Here is a 23364-nt window from a genome sequence, read left to right on the forward strand (position 1 = left end):
TGACAAAGCCAAGGGGAGTTTATTCACCTTCTTAGTAGCATTCTTGCCTGACCAAAGGACATGAAAGAAGTGGCTAGATCTTTACCTTCTGTGTTTTTCTGCATGAGAAGACAAAGACAATGTTTGTCCCTCTTGCATGTGATAGATGCTACCTTGAGTGCAGAAAAGAGTAGTCAGCAGCCACTGGGTATGTCAGCGCCTTGACATTGAACTGTCCTGTCTTCATAAACATAATGTATGTTCTTGTTACATATTTAGTCTCAGTGATTCATTATAGAAGCCTAAATAGACTAAGACAGCTGCCTGGCTTCTATGGTTATTAAACCAGGCGGTTCGACCTCTGTTTTGATAATGTGGCTGTGATTCGTCCACGTTCATTGCTGTGTTGTATTCTGTTGCATCTAGACAGCGCTTTAATTATTTTTATCCCATCTTTGGACCCGTGAATTGTTTCTAGTTTTCCACTATGAGGGATAATAGTGCAACCAATGTTCTTATACATACTTACAGAAGCACATTCATGCTGAGTACATATTTAGGAGTATATTGCTGAATTATTTTTGTAAGGTTTATTTATTTTACTTTATGTGTATGAATGTTTTGTCTTCATACATGTATGTGCAGCATATGAATTCCAGTTAGAGCCCATGTAGCAGGACGTATGGATAGTTGAGAGCCAATTGTGTGCTGGGAATTGAACTAGGGTCCTCAGAGCAACAAGTGATCTTAGCCTCTGAGCCATCTCTCCAGCTCCTACCATTGAGATATAAATCATGGGAATGTTCTACTTAATCGGGAAGGGTCAAGGTAGGCAGAATTTTTTTCCTGACTACCAGTTCCAAAACAACTGACATGGAGTCTTAATATTAATTATAAATGCTCAGCCAACAGCTTGGACTTGTTATGAACTAGCTTTTACAGTCCAAATAAACCCATATTTCTTATCTAAGTTCTACCACATGGTTCATTGCTTGTTACCTCATTTTATAAATATCCTGTTCCCTCTGCATCTGGTTGATAACTCTTCCTACTCTACCCTTCTTCTCAGTTTGCCTTTCCTTTCTAACTGTATCCTGTACAGCTATTGGCAAATCAGCATTTTTATTAAATCAATCACAGTGGCATATATTCACATAGTGTAAAGAAATATTCCACAGGCTGAGTCAGTTATCCCAACGGCAACCATTTGTGAGGTCATTACATTCAAATCTTAGCCAAATTTGTGTGTTTTACCACCTCTATGTCTTTCAGATCTTGTATCACCATCGCCTTCATGTTTTGATGATCATCTAGTGGAACCTTTCTGTGCTTTTAATTTGCATTTCTCAGTTACTAATGAGAGTCAGCATATTGACTGGACAAATTCTGTTGTGGGTGTCTACTAAATCTATTATCCATTTTTCTTGTTAAAAATCTTTTTGTCGATTTGTAGAAACTTAATGTGTTATAAGTAACTGTCTCATTCTGAGAACTGAGTTTTAAGTTTTGATTTTTCCTAAATAGTAATATTTGTTAAATGATAAATTTGATGCTTAGTTACTTTTTCTCCAAAATAAGGACTTAAATAAAACTCCAACTCTCTCCCAATTAAAATATTCTTGTATCGCTGGTGGTGTGATTTATGATTTCTCACTCTTTGAGAAATCAGCCATTATTATTATATCTAATCTTCACAGCCTCCTTGTGCCCTTGATGCCTGTGTTTTACAGATTTACCAATGGGGCCACTGGAAAGTTTAATTACTTACCACAGGACACACAGATGAAGTGAGGACTCTGATGCAGCATCATGCAAAGCTCAGATCCCTTCATCATTGCCAGGCAACTGACAAGCCATCTCATGACTTGTTTTACACTCTGGATATTTGTGAGACACTCTATGTTTTTATAAATGTTGTATGCTGCAGAGCCCTCAACAGGTGGATAACATGGATAAGTTGTGAGGTAGATCAAAGAGAGGAAGGTTTGGTGGACACATGAATAGATGGATGAGTATGAAAATGAATGAAGGAGAAGCCAGAACCACTGTAGGACCAGGTTGAGCCAGTGACCTCCACAGAACGAGGCCTAGGCCAGTGACCTCCACCAGAGAAGGCCTGAGCAAAAGACCTCTTGGGAGCAGGCTGAGACAGACACCTCTGCTAGACCAGGCTCAGGGCAGCGACCTCTCCAAAAGCAGTCCCGAGATAGGGATACCTGCCATAGCAGACCCAAGCCAGCAACCTTCACAGGATTAGGCTAAAGCCATTGACCTGTGCAGGACCAGGCCCAAGCTAGTGACCTCTACTGGAGCAGTCCTGAGCCTGCAATTTCTGCTGGGGCAGGTAAGAGGGAGCAAGCTCCGTCAGAACAGGTTTGATTCAGTGACTTCTGTGGGACCAGAACTAAGCCAACAACCTCTGGGGGAATGGGCCTGAGCAAATGAATTCTCCTGGAGACACCTAGTGACCTCTGACCTGACTGGACTCATGATCCCAACTCTAACATGAGAAACAACCATCTGAGCCTTGGGTCCACTGGCACCTGGAAGAGTGATCACCAAAGACATGACCCCAATTACAACAATCAGAGGAAAAATGGTTAGACAAAATAAGAACACACTCAACACCACAAAAAACAATACAACACCAACAAAATCTAGTGGCTCTAAAACAGTAAGATTTGAACACCCCAATACAGATGAAGCAGAAGAAAATGACTTAAAAATAACTTTAGGAGAATGTTTGAAGCCATTAAAGAAGAAATGAAAGTTTCCCTCAAGGAAATGGAGGAAAAGGCAAACAAAAATTGGAAGAAATCAACAAACCCCTTAAAGAAAACCAGGAAAAAGCAGTCAAACAGGTGAAAGAAATGAACCAAGACTTGAAAACTGAAATAGGGAAAAACACAAATCAAGGAATTCTGGAAACAGAAAATATGGGAAAACAATCAGGAATCAAAAATGCAAGCATAAACAGCAGAATATAAGAGATGGAAGACACACTCTCAAGCATTGAAAATATGATAAGGAATTAGACTCATCAGTCAAAGAAAACATTAACTCTAACAAAAGCTTAACACAAAAATAACCAGGAAATACAGGACACCATGAAAAAACCAAACCTAAAAATAATAGGGATAGAAGAAGAAGAAGTTCAATTCAAAAGTACAGAAAATATATTCAACAAAATCATAGAAGAAAACTTTCCTAACCTAAAGAAAGATATAAATATGAAGATAAAAGAAGATTACAGGACACCAAATAAACTGGATCAAAAAAAAAGTCTTCTTGTCACATAATAATCAGAACACTAAACATCCAGAATAAAGAAATAATATTAGAGCTGCAAAGGAAAAAGGCCAAGTAACATGTAAAGGCACACCTATCAGAAATATACCTGACTTCTCAATGGAAACAATGAAAGCCAGAAGGTCCTGGTCAAGCACTATGCAGACATTAAGAGACCACAGATGCCAGCCCAGACTACTATACCTAGAAAAACTTTCACTCACCATAGAAGGACAAAACAAGATATTCTATGACAGAACCAGAATTAACCAATACCTAGCCACAAACCCAGCAATATACAAAGTGCTAGAAGGAAACTTCCAACCTAAGGAAGTTAGCTATATCCACAAAAGCCCAGACAATAGATGATCTCACAGCAGGAAATCCCAAAGAAGAGAAAAACACACACAATAACATCACCAAAAACAAAAACTAAAATAACAGGAACTAGCAGTCATTGGTCATAAATATCTCTTAATATAAATGGACTCAACTCACCTATAAAAAGACACAGGATAGCAGAGTGAATATGAAAACAGAATCCATCCTTTTAGTGCATACAAGAAACATACTTCAACCTCAAAAATAGATATCACCTCAGAGTAAAGGGTAAGGAAAGAATTTTTCGACCAAAAGAAACAAGATGGTATTGCTATCCCAATATCTAACAAAATAGACTTCAAACTAAAATCAATCAAAAGAGACAAAAAAGGACATTTCATATTAGTCACAGGAAAAATCCATCAAGAGGAAATCTCAATACTGAACATCTTTGCTTCAAATACAAGGGCACACTCATATGTAAAAGAAACACTACTAAAGCTTAAATCATACAATAAACCCCACACACTAATAGTGGGAGATGTAAACATTCCACTCTCACCACTGAACATGTCTTCCAGACAGAAATTTAACAGAGAAATAAGGGAACAAACAGATGTTATGACAGTAGTGGACTTAATGGATAGAACATTCCATCCAAAAATAGAGAATATACCTTCTTCTCGCACCTCATGGACCCTGCTCAAGAACTGACAACATACTAGGTAACAAAACAAACCACAACAGATTAAAAAAAAAAAAAGGAAGAACCCCAGGTATCTTATTGGATCACCATGACTTAAAGTTAGAATTTAACAGCAGCACTAATTTCAGAATGCTCACAAACACATAGAAATTAAACTGAACCCACATGAATCACCAGTGGGTCAAGAAAGACTTAAAAAAGAAATTAAAGATTTCCTAAAATTCAATTAAAATGACCACACAACATACCCATATTTATGGGACACAATGAAAGCAATGTTAAGAGGAAAGTTCATAGCACTAAATACCTACATAAAGAAGCTGAAAAAAATAATCCCACACTAATGAGTTAACAAAACACCTTAAAACTCTAGAACAAAAAGAAGCAAACTCATTTAGGAGGACTAGGAGGCAGGAAATAATCAAAATGAGAGCTGAAATCAACAAAATAATAGCAAAGAAAACAATACAAAGAATCAATGAGACAAAGAGTTGGTTCTTTGAGAAAATCAACAAACTAGACAAACCTTTATCCAACTAACCAAAAGGCATAGATAGAATATCCAAATTAACAAAATCAGAAGCAAAAAGGGGGATATAACAACAGACATGGAGGAAATACAGAGACCCATCAGGTCATATTTGGAAAACCTGTACTCCACAAAATTGAAAAACTTAAAGGAAATGGACAACACTCTGGATAAATATCACTTACCAAAATTATATCAATACCAGATAAGCAAATTAAATAGACTTATAACTGCTAAAGAAATACAGTCATTAAAAGTCTCCCCCCCCCCATATACACACAAAAAGCCCAGGACTGAATGGTTTCAGTACAGAATTCTACAAGGTTTTCAAAGAAGAACTAATACCTATATTCCTCAAATTTTTCCACACAATAGAAACAGAAGAAATATTGCCAAACTTTTTCTATGAGGCTACAATTATCCTAATATCCAAATCACACAAAGGCACTAGTAAGAAAGAAAATTACAAACCAATCTCCCTCATACACATTGATGCAAAAATATTCAATAAAATACTGGCAAATAGAATCTAAGAACACATCAGAAAAATCATCCATCATGACCAAGTTGACTTAATCCCAGAGATGCGGGGATGGTTCAACATATGAAAATTTGTCAATGTAATTCACTATATAACTATATAAACAAACAGAAAAAAAACCCTACATGGTTATCTCATTAGATGCTGAAAAAGGTTTTGACAAAATACAACATCCCTTTATGATAAAGGTCTTGAAGAGAGTAGGGATACAAGTAATATACCTAAACATAATAAAGGCAATATACAGCAAGCCAACAGCCAACATAACACTATATGGAAAGAAACTCAAAGCAATTTTACTGAAATCAGGAATAAGACAAAGTTGTCCACTCTCTCTATATCTATTCAACATAGTACTTGGGGTTCTAGCTAGAGTAATAAGGTAACAAAAGGAGATCAAGGGGATACAAATCAGAAAAAAAGAAGTAAAACTCTCACTATTAGCTAATGATATGATAGTTTACATAAGTAAACCCCAAAAATTTTACCAAGGAACTTTTACAACTCATAAACACCTTCAGTAATATAGCAGGATGCAAGATTAACTAAAAAAAATCAGTAGCCCTCTTTTATACAGATGATAAATGGACTGAGAAACAAATCAGAGAAACATCACCATTCACAATAGCCACAAATAATATAAAATATCTTGGAGTAACTCTGACTAGACAAGTGAAAGAGCTGTATGACAAGAACTTTATGTCTGAGGAGAGAGAAACTGAAGAAGACACCATAAAATGGAAAGATCTCCCATGCTCTTGAGTAGGTAGAATTAACATAGTAAAACTGACAATCTAACCAAAAGCAATCTAGAGATTCAATGCAATGACCATCAAAATCCCAGAAAAATTCTTCACAGACCTCGAAAGAATGGTACTCAACTTCATATGGAAGCACAAAAACCCCAGGATAGTCAAAACAATCCTGTACAATAAAGGAACTTCTGGAGGCATCACAATCCCTGACTTCAAACTTTACTACAGAGCTGCAGTACTGAAAACAGCCTGGTATTGGCATAAAAACAGACAGGAGGACCAATAGAACCAAATTGAAGACCTGGGTATCAATCCACATACCTACAAACACCTGATTTTTGACAATAATCAAAAATTATAAAATGAATAAAAGAAAGCATAGTCAACAAATGATGCTGACATATTGGATATCAGCATGTAGAAGAATAAAAATAGATCCATATCTATTGCCGTGCACAAAACTCAAGTCCAAATGGATCAAAACCTCAACATGAAACTAAGCACACTGAACCTCATAGAAGAGAAAGTGGAAAGTACACTTGAATGCATTGGCACAGAAGACTACTTCCTAAACGTAACACCAGTAACACAGACACTGAGAGAGACAATTAATAAATGGGGTTTCCTGAAAATGAGAATCTTCTTTTAAGCAAAGGACATGGTCAGCAATATAAAATGGTAACCTACAGTATGGATAAGGATCTTTACCAACCCCAGATCAGACAGAGAGCTGATCTCCAAAATATACAAAGAACTCAAGAAAATGCTTATCAAAAGAACAAGTAATCCAATTAAAAAATGGGGTACAGACATAAATAGAGGACTCTCAACAAATGAATCTAAAATGCCTAAAAGACATGTAAGTAAATGTTCAACATCCTTAGCAAATCAAACCACTCTGAGATTCCATCTTACACCTATAAGAATGGCCAAGATCAAAAACATTGTTGACAACTTATGTTGGAGAGGATGTAAGGTTAAGGGAACATTCCTCCATTGTCGGTGGTAGTCCAAATAATACAGCCATTTTGGAAATTGATATGGTGTTTTTTCAGAAAATTAGGAGGCAACCTACATCAAGACCCAGCAATATCACTTTTGGGCATATACCCAAAGGATGCTCAAACATGCCACAAGGACATGTGCTCAACTATGTTTATAGCAGCATTATTTGTTCTAGCCAGAATCTGGAAATAACCTAAATGCCCCTCAACCAAAAAATGGATAAAGAAGATGAGGTACATTTACACAATAGAGTTAGTACACAGTGCAAAAAAAATGACATCTTGAAATTTGTAGGTATATGAATGGATTTAAAAAACATCATATTGAGTGAATAACCCAGACCCATAAAGACAAATATAATATGTTCTCACTCTTAAGTGGCTTTTAAACATAAAGCAAAGAAAACCAGTCTAGGATTCACAATACCAGAAGACCTAGACAACAAAGAAGACCCTAAGAGAGACATACATGGATCTAATGTATATGGGAAGTAGAATAAGACAAGATATCCTGAATAAATTGGGAACATGGACGTTATGGGAGAGGGCAGAAGTGGAGGGGGAAGGAAGGAAGGGAAATGGAGAAAAATATTTTGCTCAATAAAAACAATAAAAAAAGAATAGGAGGATGAGTCCTGTATGAGTGTGAGGAAAAAAGAAAAAAGAAATGAAGAAGATGAAGGTGGGTGGATTAGTTTATAGATATATAGATGTGTAGGAAGATGAAAGCAGGGTAGAACTGGTAACTAGAATGGAAAGCAGGATAGGCAGATGGATGAGTCGATGTGCAGATGTATAAGAAGATGAAGGAGGAAGAAGTGAGTGGATGAGTAAGAAAAAACAGTGGGAGCCATTAGTGAGTAGATGGATTAATAGAGAAATGGATAATTGGAGGGAGCAGTAGAGAGCTTGAATAAATGGGTTGATCGCCTGGAAGCAAGATAGACAGATGGGTGAGTGGAGAAAAGGATGGATACAAACATGACTGGACAGATATTGAAAGGAGGGATAATAACTTTCTGGAATTACTGATGGATAGAAAAGTGGAGGTATATAAGATGTCCTAGAGAGTCTGCATTCTCTAATACTGCCCATAGGAATTAGCCTTCTTTTAGGCCAGGGCCTGGCTTTCTACATCTCTACCCTAGGCGCTACAGCAGCCCTAGCATGGCTTCTTTCATCTCATAACATAATGGGAGAAAAAGTAAGACTCAAATTGAAGCCAAGGTGAGGAACGTGAGGTCCAAGATTTGCTATGGTGGGTTATGCACAATACATTATCCTTCCTTGGTGAGCACCTAGAAAATGATTCTTGCTGAGCAGTGGAAACAGAGTTCTGCCACTGCACACACTTGTTTAAAATGTTCTGAGAACCAGGCGCATGTTTGGGGGGTGTAGGCTGGCCTGTATAATGCCTTTCAGATGGGTATAAGATCTTTTACTCATCTTCTTAGAGATGACAACAGTCAATGATTAATCCCCATGCTGATGATATCTATCATGTTTGGTCTCACCTCACTCATACTTACTTTTCCCAGTGGAACTTGCCCATTGCTTGCTTACACATTTTTTCTGCTCTATCCTAAGTACCAAATTGGGTGTTATATGGCTATGATGGGGTGGAATTTGAGACTCAGCGCCAAGGTACAGAAGCATATCTCCATAAGGACAGCCTTACCCACGGTTTGGTCAGGTGGACTGTTGATGAATGTCCCCACTCCTGGTTGTAAATCTCTTCTAATCTATTGGCTGCATTCTTTTCATAGTAAGTAGCCACTGGCACCTTCCTTTAGCTGGGTATTGGAGACATGCTATTCTAGTTTCTGCCTGAGTGCTCTTGTAAAAAATTGCTTGTTGTATTTAATCGATTGCATCGATTTATTGCTTTTATTGATCGTTGGAAATACTCTGTATTATTGGAGGTAATTGCTTTCTTTTGAGAATGTGGAAGTTCTCCTCATTAGCATCCATTTTTCTCTGCAGCATTGAGCGGGGGTGGAGGGGTTGGGGGAACCAGATGCATAGGGCTCATTTTGGTGATATATTGAGGACCATCAGGGTGAACAATGGCTTTGAAATAAATCAGATGGAAGGAAGAATTGAACCCATTTACCATAGACTTGCTGGAGTTTTTGTAATAAAATGATCAGGCTACTTTTCTTCCTCTCTGTGGGGTCCCCTCTGAGTTTTCCAAGCATACTAGCGGCGGGTGAAGTAGCTCTCAGGGAGATGCATACCCCCACAGCAAGGAGTCTACATTGTGTTAGTATATGCCACAGAAGCCTTGCAGGTGACAGGGGGGCATCACTTGCCACTTGCGTTCCATGTGTTCCAGGTTCTCCTTCTGCATCAGGTTGTTCCATGACCTTCCCCTGTGCGGCTTTGTTTCCTTTTCTTCCGTATTCCTGTTGGTCTAGGACTAGCTTTCTGGCTGCAGCAATGCAGGCGCTCCCTGGATGCCTGTGTCTGCACACCACCACACATGTTCTCAGTAACACGATCACAAAAATTGTGTGTAACAGTAACATGTGCAATGGCGTACAACTTCCATAATGGAATTTTTAGGTGTAGCAAAATGTATGATTCAATCTGCTTCTCTGGGCAATTTTGCATATTGGCTCCTGAGAGGTGTGTCCCCTACAGGAAGAATGTGCAACTGCCTATCGTTTTAATAGGCATCACCACAGCTCTGTTTTCAGAGAGGAAACCAGACGAATCTGAAGGAAGTGCTGTGAAGTGACGGGTCCTTCTGCCTCTGTCCCCTGTACTGCACTGCTCCCTCCCTGTGCCTTCATAGGACATTATTTCCTCCCAGAGGGGATAGCAGAACCTGGCACTGACCTGCACTTCTTTGTAGAGGTTCTGTGGGGTCAGGTGCCCTGTCTGTTAGAGTTTTTAGTCTTGGCAATGGCAAATCTTTCTGCCTTCTTTGCAGATCTGTCTGGTGAGCACTCAGCCCTCCTTGGATCTTTTCCACGTCCGGCAATAATCAGAACATACACGGTTTATGCATCCACGAAGACCATGTCCTCAGGTCAGGCTGCCACTTCTGGGGAGCAGACCAGTTTCCAGCTTGACTACCGTCCCAAGCTGGGTGACCTTGGGCAGATCACTTAGCTTCTCTGAACCGCAGGTCATTTCTTATTTACATAATGGGATTAATAATGTCTAAATCGAAAGATTATTTCGAGGACTCAATGAGCCAGTGTTTGCCAAGGGCTTAGCGACATGCAACACATAATGCCTGGTCAAACAGTGCCAGCTCTCGTCATTAGTAGAGTTTCTTTAAGCACTCTTTGAGCCGGCAGTACTGGAAGCCATGGCGAAGGATGCATCAAGTTCCATTTGGACTCTCTCATGCCTTGATTGCCAGCAGTTTGTAGTTGAGGGAGGGTTCTAGCAATGAAATTGTCAATCAAAGCATAGCAGGTGGTGTCCCCTGGAAGCAGGGAGCTCAGTGAGAGAGCCTGGAGCCCCCCCCACCCCCAGGCCCAGGAAGCTGACTGGGAACAGCTAGGACCAAGGAGCAGAGGCGGTGCTTGAGGCTTTCTTTCCACCTAGGAGCCCTCTCCCCCAACAAGCAGAAAGGGTCCGCATTTCATGTTCTCACTTTTCAAACATTATGTTTGAAAGGGCTGCGCAAGTTCAGTCTCTGTGTGGAAAGGCCAAGTAAAATAACTTGCCTTGTAATCCTAGAGCTGGGGAAGTAGAGAGAGGCAGAACCCCCAGATTCAGTGGCCAGCCACCCTGTTTAGTTGGTGAATTCCAGGTTAGAGGGAGACATGTCTCAAAAAAAACCAGGTTGTGTTGTCAGTACCTCTGGCCTCTTCTACATGTCTGTACAAGTACGCATATCTGCCAGTACACATATGGGCCCCCCACATACATCCAAAGACTGTGTATGCCAGTATTATGTGCAGAGAATATAAGCAGTGGAAACTTTTTAAAACGTAATTAAAATTGTGTATGATTTAACCTGATTCTCAGGACAGTTATGTATAATTCTTGCTCCCAGAGAGTGCGCCCCCTACAGGTAGTACACACAGTGCCCATTATTTGCATATTTATCAGCCTAGGGACTACCTCCCTTTCCTGCTTGACAATCACTCTTTACAAAGTAGTTGAGAAAGCAGGAGACACTGACATTTTCCACACTCTGTCTGTGGAAATACAGCTGGCCTTTGCCTCCTCCCTCCCACAAGCTGGTGACCAGCTCTACAGGTGAGACCCAGGCCCTCCTGTCTGGCCAGGGGTGGGACTCGAGTGGGAGGCTGTGTCCATGCCAGCAATCAGTGTGCCAGGCCAGGCTGGTCAAAGTTGACTCTGGCCCCTGGCTTGGGAGGAAGGATGATGGATACCCTGTCTGGTATCAATGCCTTTCTTGGTCCTTATCTTCCGAGGAAATGCTGCCAAATGTTATCACAGACTGAATAGATTAAAAGCAGAACTTTGAACTCAGCTGCTCGGTGAGGTCTCCCTGGAGTGAATCTCAGCTCTGCTTTGGCACCGCCCTGGTGCCTTGCCTGCTCGCTGAAAACCCAGCTGCGGCTCAGTCATAGCTCTGCTCTGGGGAGGGCCCAGAACTCCCATTTTCACAGATTTGCTTGGGTAGGAAACATTTAATAAATTTACATGCACAAGACACCTTCAGCCTGCTCGCTTCAACCTTTTGGTTTCTTTCTTAGTTAAAATTATTTTAAACAATATATTTTAATCACATTCCCCCCTCCCAACTCTTACTTCTTCCAGATCCTCCCTAACTCCCTAACCCAGCCAACTTCTTTCTCTCCCTTATTCCTTTTTCCTCCCTCCCTCCCTTTTGGCTTTCATTGTTGTTGCTAGTTTTTAGTTTGTCTTTTTAAAAGTGTATTATATTTTCCAGTATGGCATTTGGCCACAACAACAAGAAAAATAGCTAATTCTGGACTTCAGATCAGAGACAAAGCTGTTGTGAAACGGGCTGCCTTTTGCAGACCACTGTCCTGGGACTTGACTAAATTCCCAGCTTTTCCTGCAGGCTTGGATTCAAGTTCAAGTTCAACATCAGCTCTCATCTAAATTATCACCCCAGCTCTTGCATAAACACCTATCCTGAGTTCTTTGAGACAGCAGAGAAATTGCTTTGGTAAGTTTTTTTTGAGTTGTGTGGGAGACATCTGTCCAGAAAGCCACCGTGTTGGCAGGTGTCCTTAGAAGGATGCTCTAGCTGTCAGGTGCAGAAAGAAACGTCTTTAGTAAGGCAGCTCGTGGGATGAGTCTCCTTCACTGTAGCATAGACGGGCAGAGTAGGTTTCCACAAGGGCAGTTTTTAAGAATCTCTGTGAAAATGCCTGCCTCCATCTGTCTCCTCTCTGGTTGTTGGCTTCAGATGAGCTGAGCCATTTAAAAATTCCCCAACAAGAGACCCCAGGCACCGGAAGAAGTGATGAACAGATTTTCAATTTGGCCTTAATTTGCATGAATCGTTTCTCTCCCCTTTAACACTTTAAATCACTGTCTTAGATGGCATACTGGAAATGGGGAGTAAGTTTTCTTTGGAGGTGGCCAATTCTTGGTTGGCCTGGAGATGGCTGAGGGTCTAACCTTAACTCCAGAGAGGTGAGAGACGACACAGACAAGACTCAGAATGGTACCCGGAGTTGTGGCCCAGGATTTAAGTCATTTCTTACAGCTTTGGCCTAGAACTCTTACAAGAGCTTTCTCCAGTAGGCAACCCCTTTTGTGGTTTCCCTCTGTCATTTTTCTTATCCAGGACAGACAGTGAAGTTCTCAGTTATAGCCGGAAAAGGCTGTGGGTATGTTGAAGCCCTAAGTGTATGATATTTGGTGATGTGTTTGGTGGGGGTGTGGGGGTGAGTGATGGTAACTGAGAGTAATACACGGTAATGACAGTTAAGCTTGTTAAGTACTTTTTTTTTTCATTCATCTCAGATACTGTCCTGGGCTTTTATTCTTATCTCTTGTTTGCCACATAACTCTTTTTCAGCTTGGATGAGAAGTTAAGAAATGTGCTCCATTTCTTGGCTAGCGGATCACGGTAGAGCTGGATTTGAACCTAGGAAGTCTGCTTAGGGCCTGTGTTCCTAGTCTCAACTAATGCTAGCTTTTCCCCTGAGCTGCCCCTCTGTCATAACACAGAGTAGAGTCTTTATGTACTGTGTCACATATGAGTCTAATCCCTTGAGCAGTCCTTTGCACATCAGGCTAATGGTCTCCAGAACCTTCTTGGGGACAGCTGATACTGGTAAAAGAATCTTCCGATTCAGAAGGGAGATTGGCTAGCTCTTACCCTGCAGTGAGTCCCTCTGACTTCTTCTCTCTTCCTTCTTGGATGGATTCAAGATCTGTTTCCTACCTTAAAGGTCTTGGTTTTCATTCAGACCCCCTCAGAGTGATGTTAGGTCAGAAACTCTGAAGAACACAGATTTCTCTGTGTAACAGCCCTGGCTGTCCTGGAAATTGCTTTGTAGACCAGGCTGGCCTTGAACTCACAGAAATCCACCTACCTCTTCTCCAAGTGCTGGGATTAAAGGTGTGTACCATCACCCAGCTCTGAAGAAGACTTTTTGAGAAGGATTTTTTGTCTGGTGGAAAGCATGATGGGTCCACATAGTAAAAATAGCAATATAACCTCTATATCCAAATTAGGATAAAACTCTTACCATGGATAAACTCTTTCTATCCCAAAGGAAGACATGAGTGGAAACTTTCTCTGTAACCTTGTCCTGGAAAGCCACCCCTGGCTGTTACTTAAAATTTGTCTTTCAGGCCATAGAAAGAAATGGGCAACAACTTGAGTCTAGTCAAGAAAGGAGGCCAGTGGATAGAGAATAGGATTGGCTTGCACATTATGATTCCCTGCGCAAGCCACATGGCACTGTAGGTGGCTCATCAGCTATTGCTCACTGATGGTCCTCATCACTCTGGCAGCCAGTAAACTGGGCAACTTGAGCTCCGGGGTCTCAATAACTATTTCCCTCCTCCCTTTAAGTAGTTTCCTGTTCTGTATGTACTGTGATGTTGGACATACAATGTCAGAAAAGCCTGTAATCAAGGTGGAACTGCCCAGAAAGTTTAAGGATTATATCAGTATAATTAATTCAAGACTTAGACAAAGCCTGTGACAGTTTGGCAAGAGTTACCCACTGCAGCTCTTGGCAGACTCATCATCACTGTACCTTATAGACCCCTTCTGGTACTGACAGGTAAACTGAGGTCACAGACAGGAAGTTTATTCATGACAGATCGCAGGTTACTTGAAATTCAGGCTCTGGATCTTTCTGCATCGGCTCATGCCCTTCTTGGAGATTGATTTGAGAACGATCTGTATAAGGGCTTTCAATTATGATAACATTCACCTATTTATTCCGCCAGTCACTCGGAAGGATTTGTAATGTGCTGGGTACCATATTGGATGGACATGGACAGAGTATGAACTGGTCATCCATCCCTTCATAGAGTTATTTTGTAGAATACAGACAGTCAGCCTGTATTAGGTAAATGGACACTGTCAGAAGGTGGTGAGGTCAATGGGGAAAGTCAGGAAGGAACAGAGTCCACAAGGGACAGACCTCAGGTTGGAGACCAGCAGGAACTCTTGAAGAATGGTGAGAGAACAGAACAAAGTGTTGTCATTCTGTCACAGGCCCCTTCATTGACAACGCCCTAGACTGAAAAATGTCAAGAAGTGGGGCTTTAAACCAGAGTCTGCAATTTGGAAGACCGTGAGAGAGATGCAGAGAGATAGAGTCACCTCAGGGACCAAGGAGAGACCGAGACAGATTTGGAACTGTTGAGATCAGGACAAAGGGAAGTGAGACTCGGCTGAGCTCGGAGGACATGGCATCACATGCAATCCAAGGATAGCAGAAGCAAGGTGCAGGTAGTCCTCAACAGGTGGTAGAGAAAGAATGTGGCAGGAAGGAAGGGATGAGACCAGAGGTAACATTCAAGAGCAACAAGGGGGACTATGGAGCTTGTCTGCTGGGCTCTTAATATTTTTATAGCCAGAAGAAGAAGAAAAGAGGCGGCTTTATAAATGTCCCACTGGTGACTGTGGAGACTTGTGCTGAATGAATGAGAAGGGGGCTATAATCCTCAGCTTGACCAGCATCTGAGATTATGATGTGGAGGGAGGAATGAGATCCAGTTCTATCTAGAAGAGAGTTGGCTGTAGAAGGAGACTCTGAGATCAGACCCTGGTACCATCCTTCCTCCTGTTGACCTCTGCACCAGCTAGGAGCCATCATTTCCAGATTACCTCCTAGCACACAGGTACCAAAGTGACTTGTGCCTTTTTGCAACATTTCCCACAGTGGAACATAAACTTGAATGATTAATGGCTATGTCTTTCATTGCTTGGGAATGCTGAGGGGACCCGGTACATGAGAGGAAGGACTTCATGCTTGGGTTTTGTCCTCTTAGGTCTGAGGGTGTTTTTCTGGGTTTTGAAAGAACCAGCAGCATCCTTTTATGAGCATGTGACAGCTTTTCTTGATGATGACAGGAGGACTGAGTGCCTGAGGACATGCCCCAGCTGTCTAAACTGATGGTGCGGCTGTTGTACTCAGCCAAGTCTCTCTTTCACAGTCTCCTTCCCTGAGTATGACTTGTACTTGGCTGGTCAAAGTGAAGTAGACTCTGGGAGATAGCCACTCGGGACAGCTGATGTCATTGCAGATGTTCTTGGAGGTGGAACTGGGCAGGAGGATGTGCCTGTATACCCTGCAGCAAAGAAGCTGAGGGTCTTGAGTTTCTACAAAGCAGTAGCGCAACTTTGGGAGGTTGAGAATTGAGGATCCAGGGCTGGGCCCTTTGGTTTGTTGTATTTGGATTTTTAGAAGGAGAAGCACTAATCCCTGTACTCAGTGTCTCTTGCAGGAAGCATAGGCTCAAATCTGGAAGGGGAATAGCATGGTGGTTAATTCCACATCCTACCAAATACCATTCTGGGCCACTCTAAGGTAGATAGAGGTTGAATGGTGAATGGGGGTTTTCTGGTTCCAGAGTCATAACTAGGGAATTAAGGAGCCCCAGGCTCATGAGTAGTGGAGATAGCCAGGCTGCTAAGACTAGATACATGAGATGTAGATGTAAGAAAGGATCCCCACTTGGTGGCAGAACTGGTGCTGAAATCTGGTACACCACCACTTCTAGCCCAGTACCTCCCCAGCTCTCTGGGGTATTGAGAAGGACAAACTGACAAGCCGTGGGGGCTACTGTGTGGCAGGTGGGTTTGAGCACTAGCCATGTGCAGACACTGCTGTGCTACTGTAGGCGTTCCCGCCCTCTCTGGGTGGGTGGAAGTGGGTGTGCACTTTGTGCTTAATTATAGTGCACACAAGCAGAGAGGAGCTGCTCAGAAGCACATGCCATTTTGTTTGGGGATAATAGACATGCAGTCTGGAAAATATCTATTATCTCATCCTGTCCTACTTCTCCCAGAGCTTCTGAGGTCTGCATCAGATTGTTTGGGCTTTCTTTAGCAGTGCCTCACACAGAGGGCCCTGGGCAGGGCTTCTGGGAAGGTGGTGAACCCATGTTTTTTTAGGGGGGATGGTCATCTTTTTATCCATGGGTTTGGTTCTGGAGACCCTGCTCTCTGGTGCTTTGGAAGTTAGAGAGCCTGGAATCTTCTAGCCATGACCACTGAGTCTCTGCCTTCTCATATCTGGGGTTTCACAATGGCACAGACAGCGTCCCCTCAGTAGTCCCGAACAAAGAGAGACATGGCCATCAGTCATTCAAGTTTATGTCCCACTGTCGGAAATACTGCAAAAGAGCACAAGTCCCTTTGGTACCTGCATGTTGGGAGGTAATCTGGAAATGATGGCTCCTAGCTGGTTCAGAGGTCACCAGGAGGAGGGATGGTGCCAGGGTCTGACCTCAGAGTCTCCTTCTACAGCCAACTCTCTTCTGGATAGAACTTAACATTTCATAACTCTGTGTCCTTATATAAATTCTCTCCCTAGATCATTTACCACCCCACCCAACTGTTTTTTCTAAGGAATCTGTATTAATTCAGCTACACTTAATTTGTAACCTATACAATGGAACCTTCTTGGACATCACAGTTAAGTGATCATTTGGCTTCTTCCTTGATGTTCTTGTCCTTGTCCTATAATTTCCAGAGCATTTATCAATTAGATGTGATCAGTTCCCAGGTGTGTGGGCACCGTATCTCCTCTATCTTTTGTTCTTAGGTGGTGTGCATTAAGAGCCAAACTTCCCTTTTCGTTTAAGTTTCATACATGAAAACTATTTTTACAGCATTACTCTCCTGCATCTCCCTTCTCCAAATCCTCCCATGTCCACCCACTCTCTCAAATTATTCTTCTTTAATTTGTATTTAAACACACACACAGACACAGACACAGACAGACAGACAGACAGACAGACAGACACACACACACACACACACACACACACACACACACACAGACAGACAGACAGACAGACACACACACACACACACACACACACACACATATATATATATATATATATATACTATTGAGTCTCCATAGTGTTATTTGTTTGTATGTGTGCTTAGGGCTGATCATTGAGGATGGGAGAGCCCATCAGGGTTCTCAGAATGAGACTGATTCTCCTTCCAGCAGCCATTAATTGTCTATAGATCTTCATCTACAGATAGGGCCTTGTGAGATTTACCCCATCCATACTGGCATGGCATCTCCTGTCATTGTGCAGGCCTTGCTTAGATGACTATATTGGTGAGAGTTACTGATTATAACTTCCTAATGGTTATAACTTCCATCTCCCATATAGAAGACATTGTCTTGCAACTGCTTTCCTGATCTTCTGGATCTGTAAATGTATGTATATCTATATAGTTTAAATAAAGTTATGCTAACTGGGGTGTTAATGCTCCCCTCCCCCCACCAAGAGCCAAATACTCTCAAACAAAAACTCCAGTGTCAGACATGGGAAACCTTATTTCAGGTTGCTGGTCAGTGGAGCCCGAGAGACCCCTCAAATAATATAGGCTATTGCTATTTCATTTGGTGGCCTCACAGAACTTGAAAGTAAGGCCTCATTGCTGAAGACCTCACACATTCATACATTTTAGATACTGGATTTGGAGACATTGAGCTGGAACTGCTCTGCAAACCTCTTCCTTGATGACTAACTCTTATATATATGAAGGGGCTATGCAAGCTTCTAAGGGAGAAAAGCAACCAGTCGTCCAATTCAGCTGTAAAACCCATGACCGCATCAATGACCAGTCCAGCAGTGGTGTAGTAGTGGCACTCACATCTTGGGATTAACCAGCAGTTGTCTAATTGGACTTAGGGATCTCTCAATAATAGAGTTCATGCCTGGTACTATAAACCCAGCTAACTACCCATGCTGGTGAGGTCATGGACACTAGAGAATCTACCACTGCCACATTCCTAACCCAGTGTAATTATATCTGCCTTCTAAGTTCTGTCTTTGTGAACTGAACTGAAACGAATCTCCATTACGATGTTAGACTAAGACCACTGATGATAGAGCCCTGCCCAAAGCTCGGGGGCTTTTCCCAGAGGGATCTGCAAAGGGGAGCATCAATAACTGTCTGTGTGTCATTAGCAAGTGCCCAGTTATGTCAGGGATTTGGCTTTTTTTTTTTTCTCACCGACTAGAGTGAGCCCTTGAGCCGACCCAGGAGTTCTGAGCAGTTATCACCCGGTATTGATGACCATGTATTCTGCCCCCGTCTCTTTACACCTGGAGATGAAGGAAGAAATACAAACTTCTGTTACAAGAAATGTTTCCCTGGTTTATCAGCTCTCCCCCTCCCAGATGGGGCTCGGAATGATTTCTTAGTTCCCAGCTTTTATGCCTATGATCAAAGTGCCCGAGGCAGTGAGAGTTGGCGGCACTGGCATTTCTGGCTGAGCCCAGTGCCTTCCTCTTCGGGACTGTTGGAAGAACCTGTGGCTCAATGGGTTTTGCACAGGCGAATGTGACCTGGCAGTGGAAGGGGCTCCAGAGGCTGAAGGGTCCCAGCAGCCCTGGGATATTGGGGCTCAGTTGCCCTTCCTCCAGTGGAAACTAATCCCCTGCCGCCGTTGTGTTTCTTTGCCCTCCGCATTCTAACTTGCATCCAGTCAATCACCCCTTTGTGCAGCCGCTTCTTTCTCTCCAATGAATCAAATGCAGAAAAATCCTTGAACGGGATTTCTCACAGCAAAGGATCAAGTAACCTTTCTTTGTTTTCTCCCTTAACATTTTTTTCCCCAACCACAAAAGGAAAACATGCATTAAAGGTGAGAGAAAGAAAGAAAAGTTGTAGTCAAGTAATTTCAAGTTGAGAAGTAGAGCAGCTGAGACCCAGGATAAAAATGTACACTCAGCAATATGGTCCTTTCCTACAAATTAATTAACCCAAAGTGCTTGTTTAATTAGTGTGAGGGGTAGGGAATTGAGGAGCTAACAATATCTCTCACCCAGTTTGGAATTATGTTCACAAAAGAATTTCCTCTTTCCTCCCTGAGAGGATGAGAGAGCTGTCTCATCAATCTCGAGTCAGTGGGGACCTCGAGGCTGGAGATAATTCTTTCAGATGAATCTGCCCTCGAGAGAGGGGACTTTGCAGATGTACTACTCCGCAGACTCCCTGCCTCTGACATGGCATAGGAGGGTCTTCACACGGTGAAGGCGGAGGCTGTTCTGTCCTGCTCTTGAGAGAGTGGCTTTGACAATAGTCCACCCAATATCACATCCACAACTTCTGGTATCTGGGCCATTTTCACTTCTCCAGGTCACATCTGTGCTGCACACCAAGGTTCTGCATTTCCTGCTCTTGACGTGAGTAAGAATAGTTGTTTCCTCTCAAGGAACTAGGAAAATTCGATTTCTCAGGTGCTCCAAGAGCTATAGTTTAAGAAAATGCCATAGTCTGCTTGCTATTGCTATAACAAAATACCCAAAACTGGATAATTTATAGTTCATAAAGTTCGTGAGGCCTATATAGTTCTGGGGCTGGAAACTTGATACTAAGATCTGCTTGGCATTTGGTGAGGGATTTATTGTTGTTTTATCACATGGTGGATGGCATCACATTGTGAGGTGAAGTTTGTTAGCCCAGGTTTATCTCCTCTGCTTATACACCATTGATGCCTTATGAGGGCCCTACCTTCATGAGCCAGAAAGTTCCAGTTAACCTCCCAAGGCCCCCCTCTAAATACTCTCAGCATATGAAAATGGGGGTTAAATTCCCAACACTTGAACTTTGGGGGGAAACATTCAACCCACAGCAGATCCTGGGGCTGATATTGCTCCAAGAATTTCTGTGGAGGACATAAGCAGGGGGTCACTGTCGTGGGGGTATGATGGGTTCTTGACCACCCTCTCCACTTTTCCATAGACTCTCTTGGTATCTGGTGAATTATATGGGTTCATTCTTAGAATTCTAATTTTCAATACATAAAAGACGAAGGATTGTAAAGGAAGCTAATTTTTCCAATGGACATTACCAAAATAAATCAGGTATGTGGTCCATTTGTGCATATATTTTTAATGAACTGATTAAAATGCACTGTCTGCTTATAGGTCCAGTTGCTATCATCTGCTTAAAGTGAGTCATAATTTGAAAAATCTTGGACAATCATGCCATACTAAACATAGCCGATTCCTGCTATTGCCAAGTCACAACCATCATGGAAGTGTAGTGGTTCTTGGTAAAATTCACTGTTGAGGGAAACATTTTATTTCAGTAAGACGTTAGTGAACATAAAGCTAGTCTTCATCTGAGTCCATTGACCTTCTGAACTCAAGTCCATTGAACCTTTGGCTGAGTTCCTACTGCGAGACACATGAATTCTTTCTGGTGATAACTGAGCCCTTGCCACTTCTTCATTTCCTTCTATGGGGGCGGAGTGTGGCAACAAAATAGGTTTCCTCCAACTTTTGGGACTGCTTATCACTTTGGTCGAAGAAGAGGTAGAACTGGAACCAAGTGAGAAAGTAGGCTGTGTTAGGTTATTGGTCTGTACTGCTAGGTGGGGTAAATGGGGAATATGGGCTGAGAGAGATGTATATTGTGTACCACCCTGGACTTCTTGATGAGGAGAGACTACCTGCTTATGGAACAAACTGAGGGAAGTGGCAGCAGACCAGTTGCAAGGGACATGCTGTTAGTCAAGAGGGAGGTGTTGAATTAGGAGCAGCTGGGCTGCGTCCCAGGCACCCGGCCGCCTGCATGGCTAGCTTATGCCCGAAATAATTACACGGAAACTGTATTCTTTCAAACACTGCCTGGCCCGGCTAGTTCCAGATTCTTATTGGCTAGCTCTTACATATTGTTCTAACCCATTTCTAATATTCTGTGTAGCCCACGAGCTGGCTTACCAGGAAGGATCTTAACCTGCATCTGTCTGGAGCGGGAGAATCATGGTGACTCCCTGACTCAGCTTCTTTTTCCCAGCATTCTCCTCTGTCTACTCCGCCTACCTAATTTTCTGTCCTATGAGGGCCGAGGCAGTTTCTTTATTATTAACCAATGAAATCAACAGATAAGATACAAGACCCACCTCCATCAGGGAGGCAAAACCAAGCCCCCGTTTTGAAAACTACCAGCCTGGTCTGTGAAGCCCTTGAACCCTGCAACACGCCTCTCCCGAGCTCATCTGGAAGAGGCACCATTTTGGCATCAAACAGGTGTGGATTCAGACATGCTCCTGAGAACATGGCTCAGGGCCTGCTCTTCCATGTGCTCTGCAGGAAGCAGGAGCCAGCAGTACCAGTAGTGCTTAGAGCTTAGAGCCAATCCCCTGGTGTCATTGCCACCTCCACTGTCTTTCCAGAGTCTCTAAAGCAACCGATTCACACTTTGGGGACAAACAGCTATAAGCCAGTAGCTGGCTTGCCACCTGTTTAGCTCCTCTGATAACTAATAATCTCTGAACAGGAAAACATTTTATCTTTCTTAGTTGCTCTTCAGAGAACCAGAGTGGGTGATTGAACTTCTCTGCTTGAGAAAGAGAAGTTGCTCCGGGTAAGATTTAATTTCAATGAAGAAAAAGTCCCCAAATGTCATTTCCCCTTAGTATGTTTTGTCCTTGAAAATAGAGCTTGCATTAGATAAGTGAATTTCTACCTAAAATCTAGGTTCTCTGATAAAAACTCAGAGCTGTGTTGCTCGGTCCCGGCTTAAAGCCTCGTAAGCAAAGTCTGGGACCCTCGACTCCTCTCTGTCAGCATGAAACATGGGTTCTTCCAGGACATGAGGCTAAAGCCATGACTGAGTGCCCAGCCAAGGCTTCACAGTGAGAGAGATTCCTGGCAGTTCTGAGTCAACTAGGGTTGACAAGCCCTGTTCTTCCTCCTGCGGATGTTCACATGTGTGCAAGAATTTACCTAGTGCTTCTCTGGGCTTCAGATGCAAGAGGCTATTTATCATTTGAGGCCATTCTGTCCCTTCAGAAACCATCGGCTTACACTTGTATTCACAGCATGTGGGAGGCACTGTTGGGCAGCAGAGAAGGTGACAAACAGCGTGCGAACGAGATTCAGGTCATTCCATCAGAGCAAAAGTGTAAAGTGGAAGGAGGGACAAGTGACGGAGTTATCATGAGGAGGGACATGAGGAACTGCCACATGAAAATTGCTCCTGAGAACTTTGGTCTAATTGCTGAGAACGATCTAGACATAAGAAGAGGGTGTTGCGGTCTCTCATGGGTTGGAGTGAGAAAGTGGGTCACGTGGAGCTTTGTTAGGTGCTGATTGTGGAGAGCCTCTGAATATCTGGGATACTCGTGGGTTTATCTTTCACACCTTAGTGAGGATGAAACCCCTTGTTAAGGCAGGTTCACAGGTTGTGTTGTTTTATTAGCATTTTCGTAAACTTGTAACATGACACGAATTCTTCTAATTCTAGAACAAAAGGCATGCAGTCCCAGAGACAAGAATGACTCAACTCGTGTCAAGGCTGAGGACCCTGATACTGGCCAGGAGGAACAGTAGGAGGTTACAGATGGCTCATGCCTCCCTCAGGTTCCTGGAATGATGATCTGGAGCCCAGCTTTGCATCTTTCTAGCCCTCATCAGCCGTGTGTAGCAAAGGCTGATTGTCCTATTGGCTTTAATGTGCAGCCCATTGTCCAATTTGCTTTAAGTCACTAATTGTTTTGTGCTATGTCTATTATAATCTTGTCTGAAAAAGAAAAAGAGAAAGAAATGAGGAGACCCAGAGAAGTTACAGAGCTTGGCTAAAGAATCGAGTATCAGAAGCAAGA

General features: G+C 42.5%; 1 long non-coding RNA gene across 1 annotated transcript; it reads left to right on the top strand.

Moving 5' to 3' along the window:
- Positions 1–12141: 12141 nt before the first annotated feature.
- On the top strand, positions 12142–23159 carry LOC126501276 (uncharacterized). The gene is made up of 3 exons (XR_007591632.1): positions 12142–12248; positions 22060–22124; positions 23007–23159. It is a non-coding gene; the product is annotated as an uncharacterized lncRNA (long non-coding RNA).
- Positions 23160–23364: the final 205 nt, after the last annotated feature.

The sequence above is a fragment of the Alexandromys fortis genome, unplaced genomic scaffold (genome assembly GCF_014885135.2).
Source record: "Alexandromys fortis isolate MF-2015 unplaced genomic scaffold, M_Fortis_MF-2015_v1.1 scaffold_30, whole genome shotgun sequence".
Classification (NCBI taxonomy): domain Eukaryota; kingdom Metazoa; phylum Chordata; class Mammalia; order Rodentia; family Cricetidae; genus Alexandromys; species Alexandromys fortis.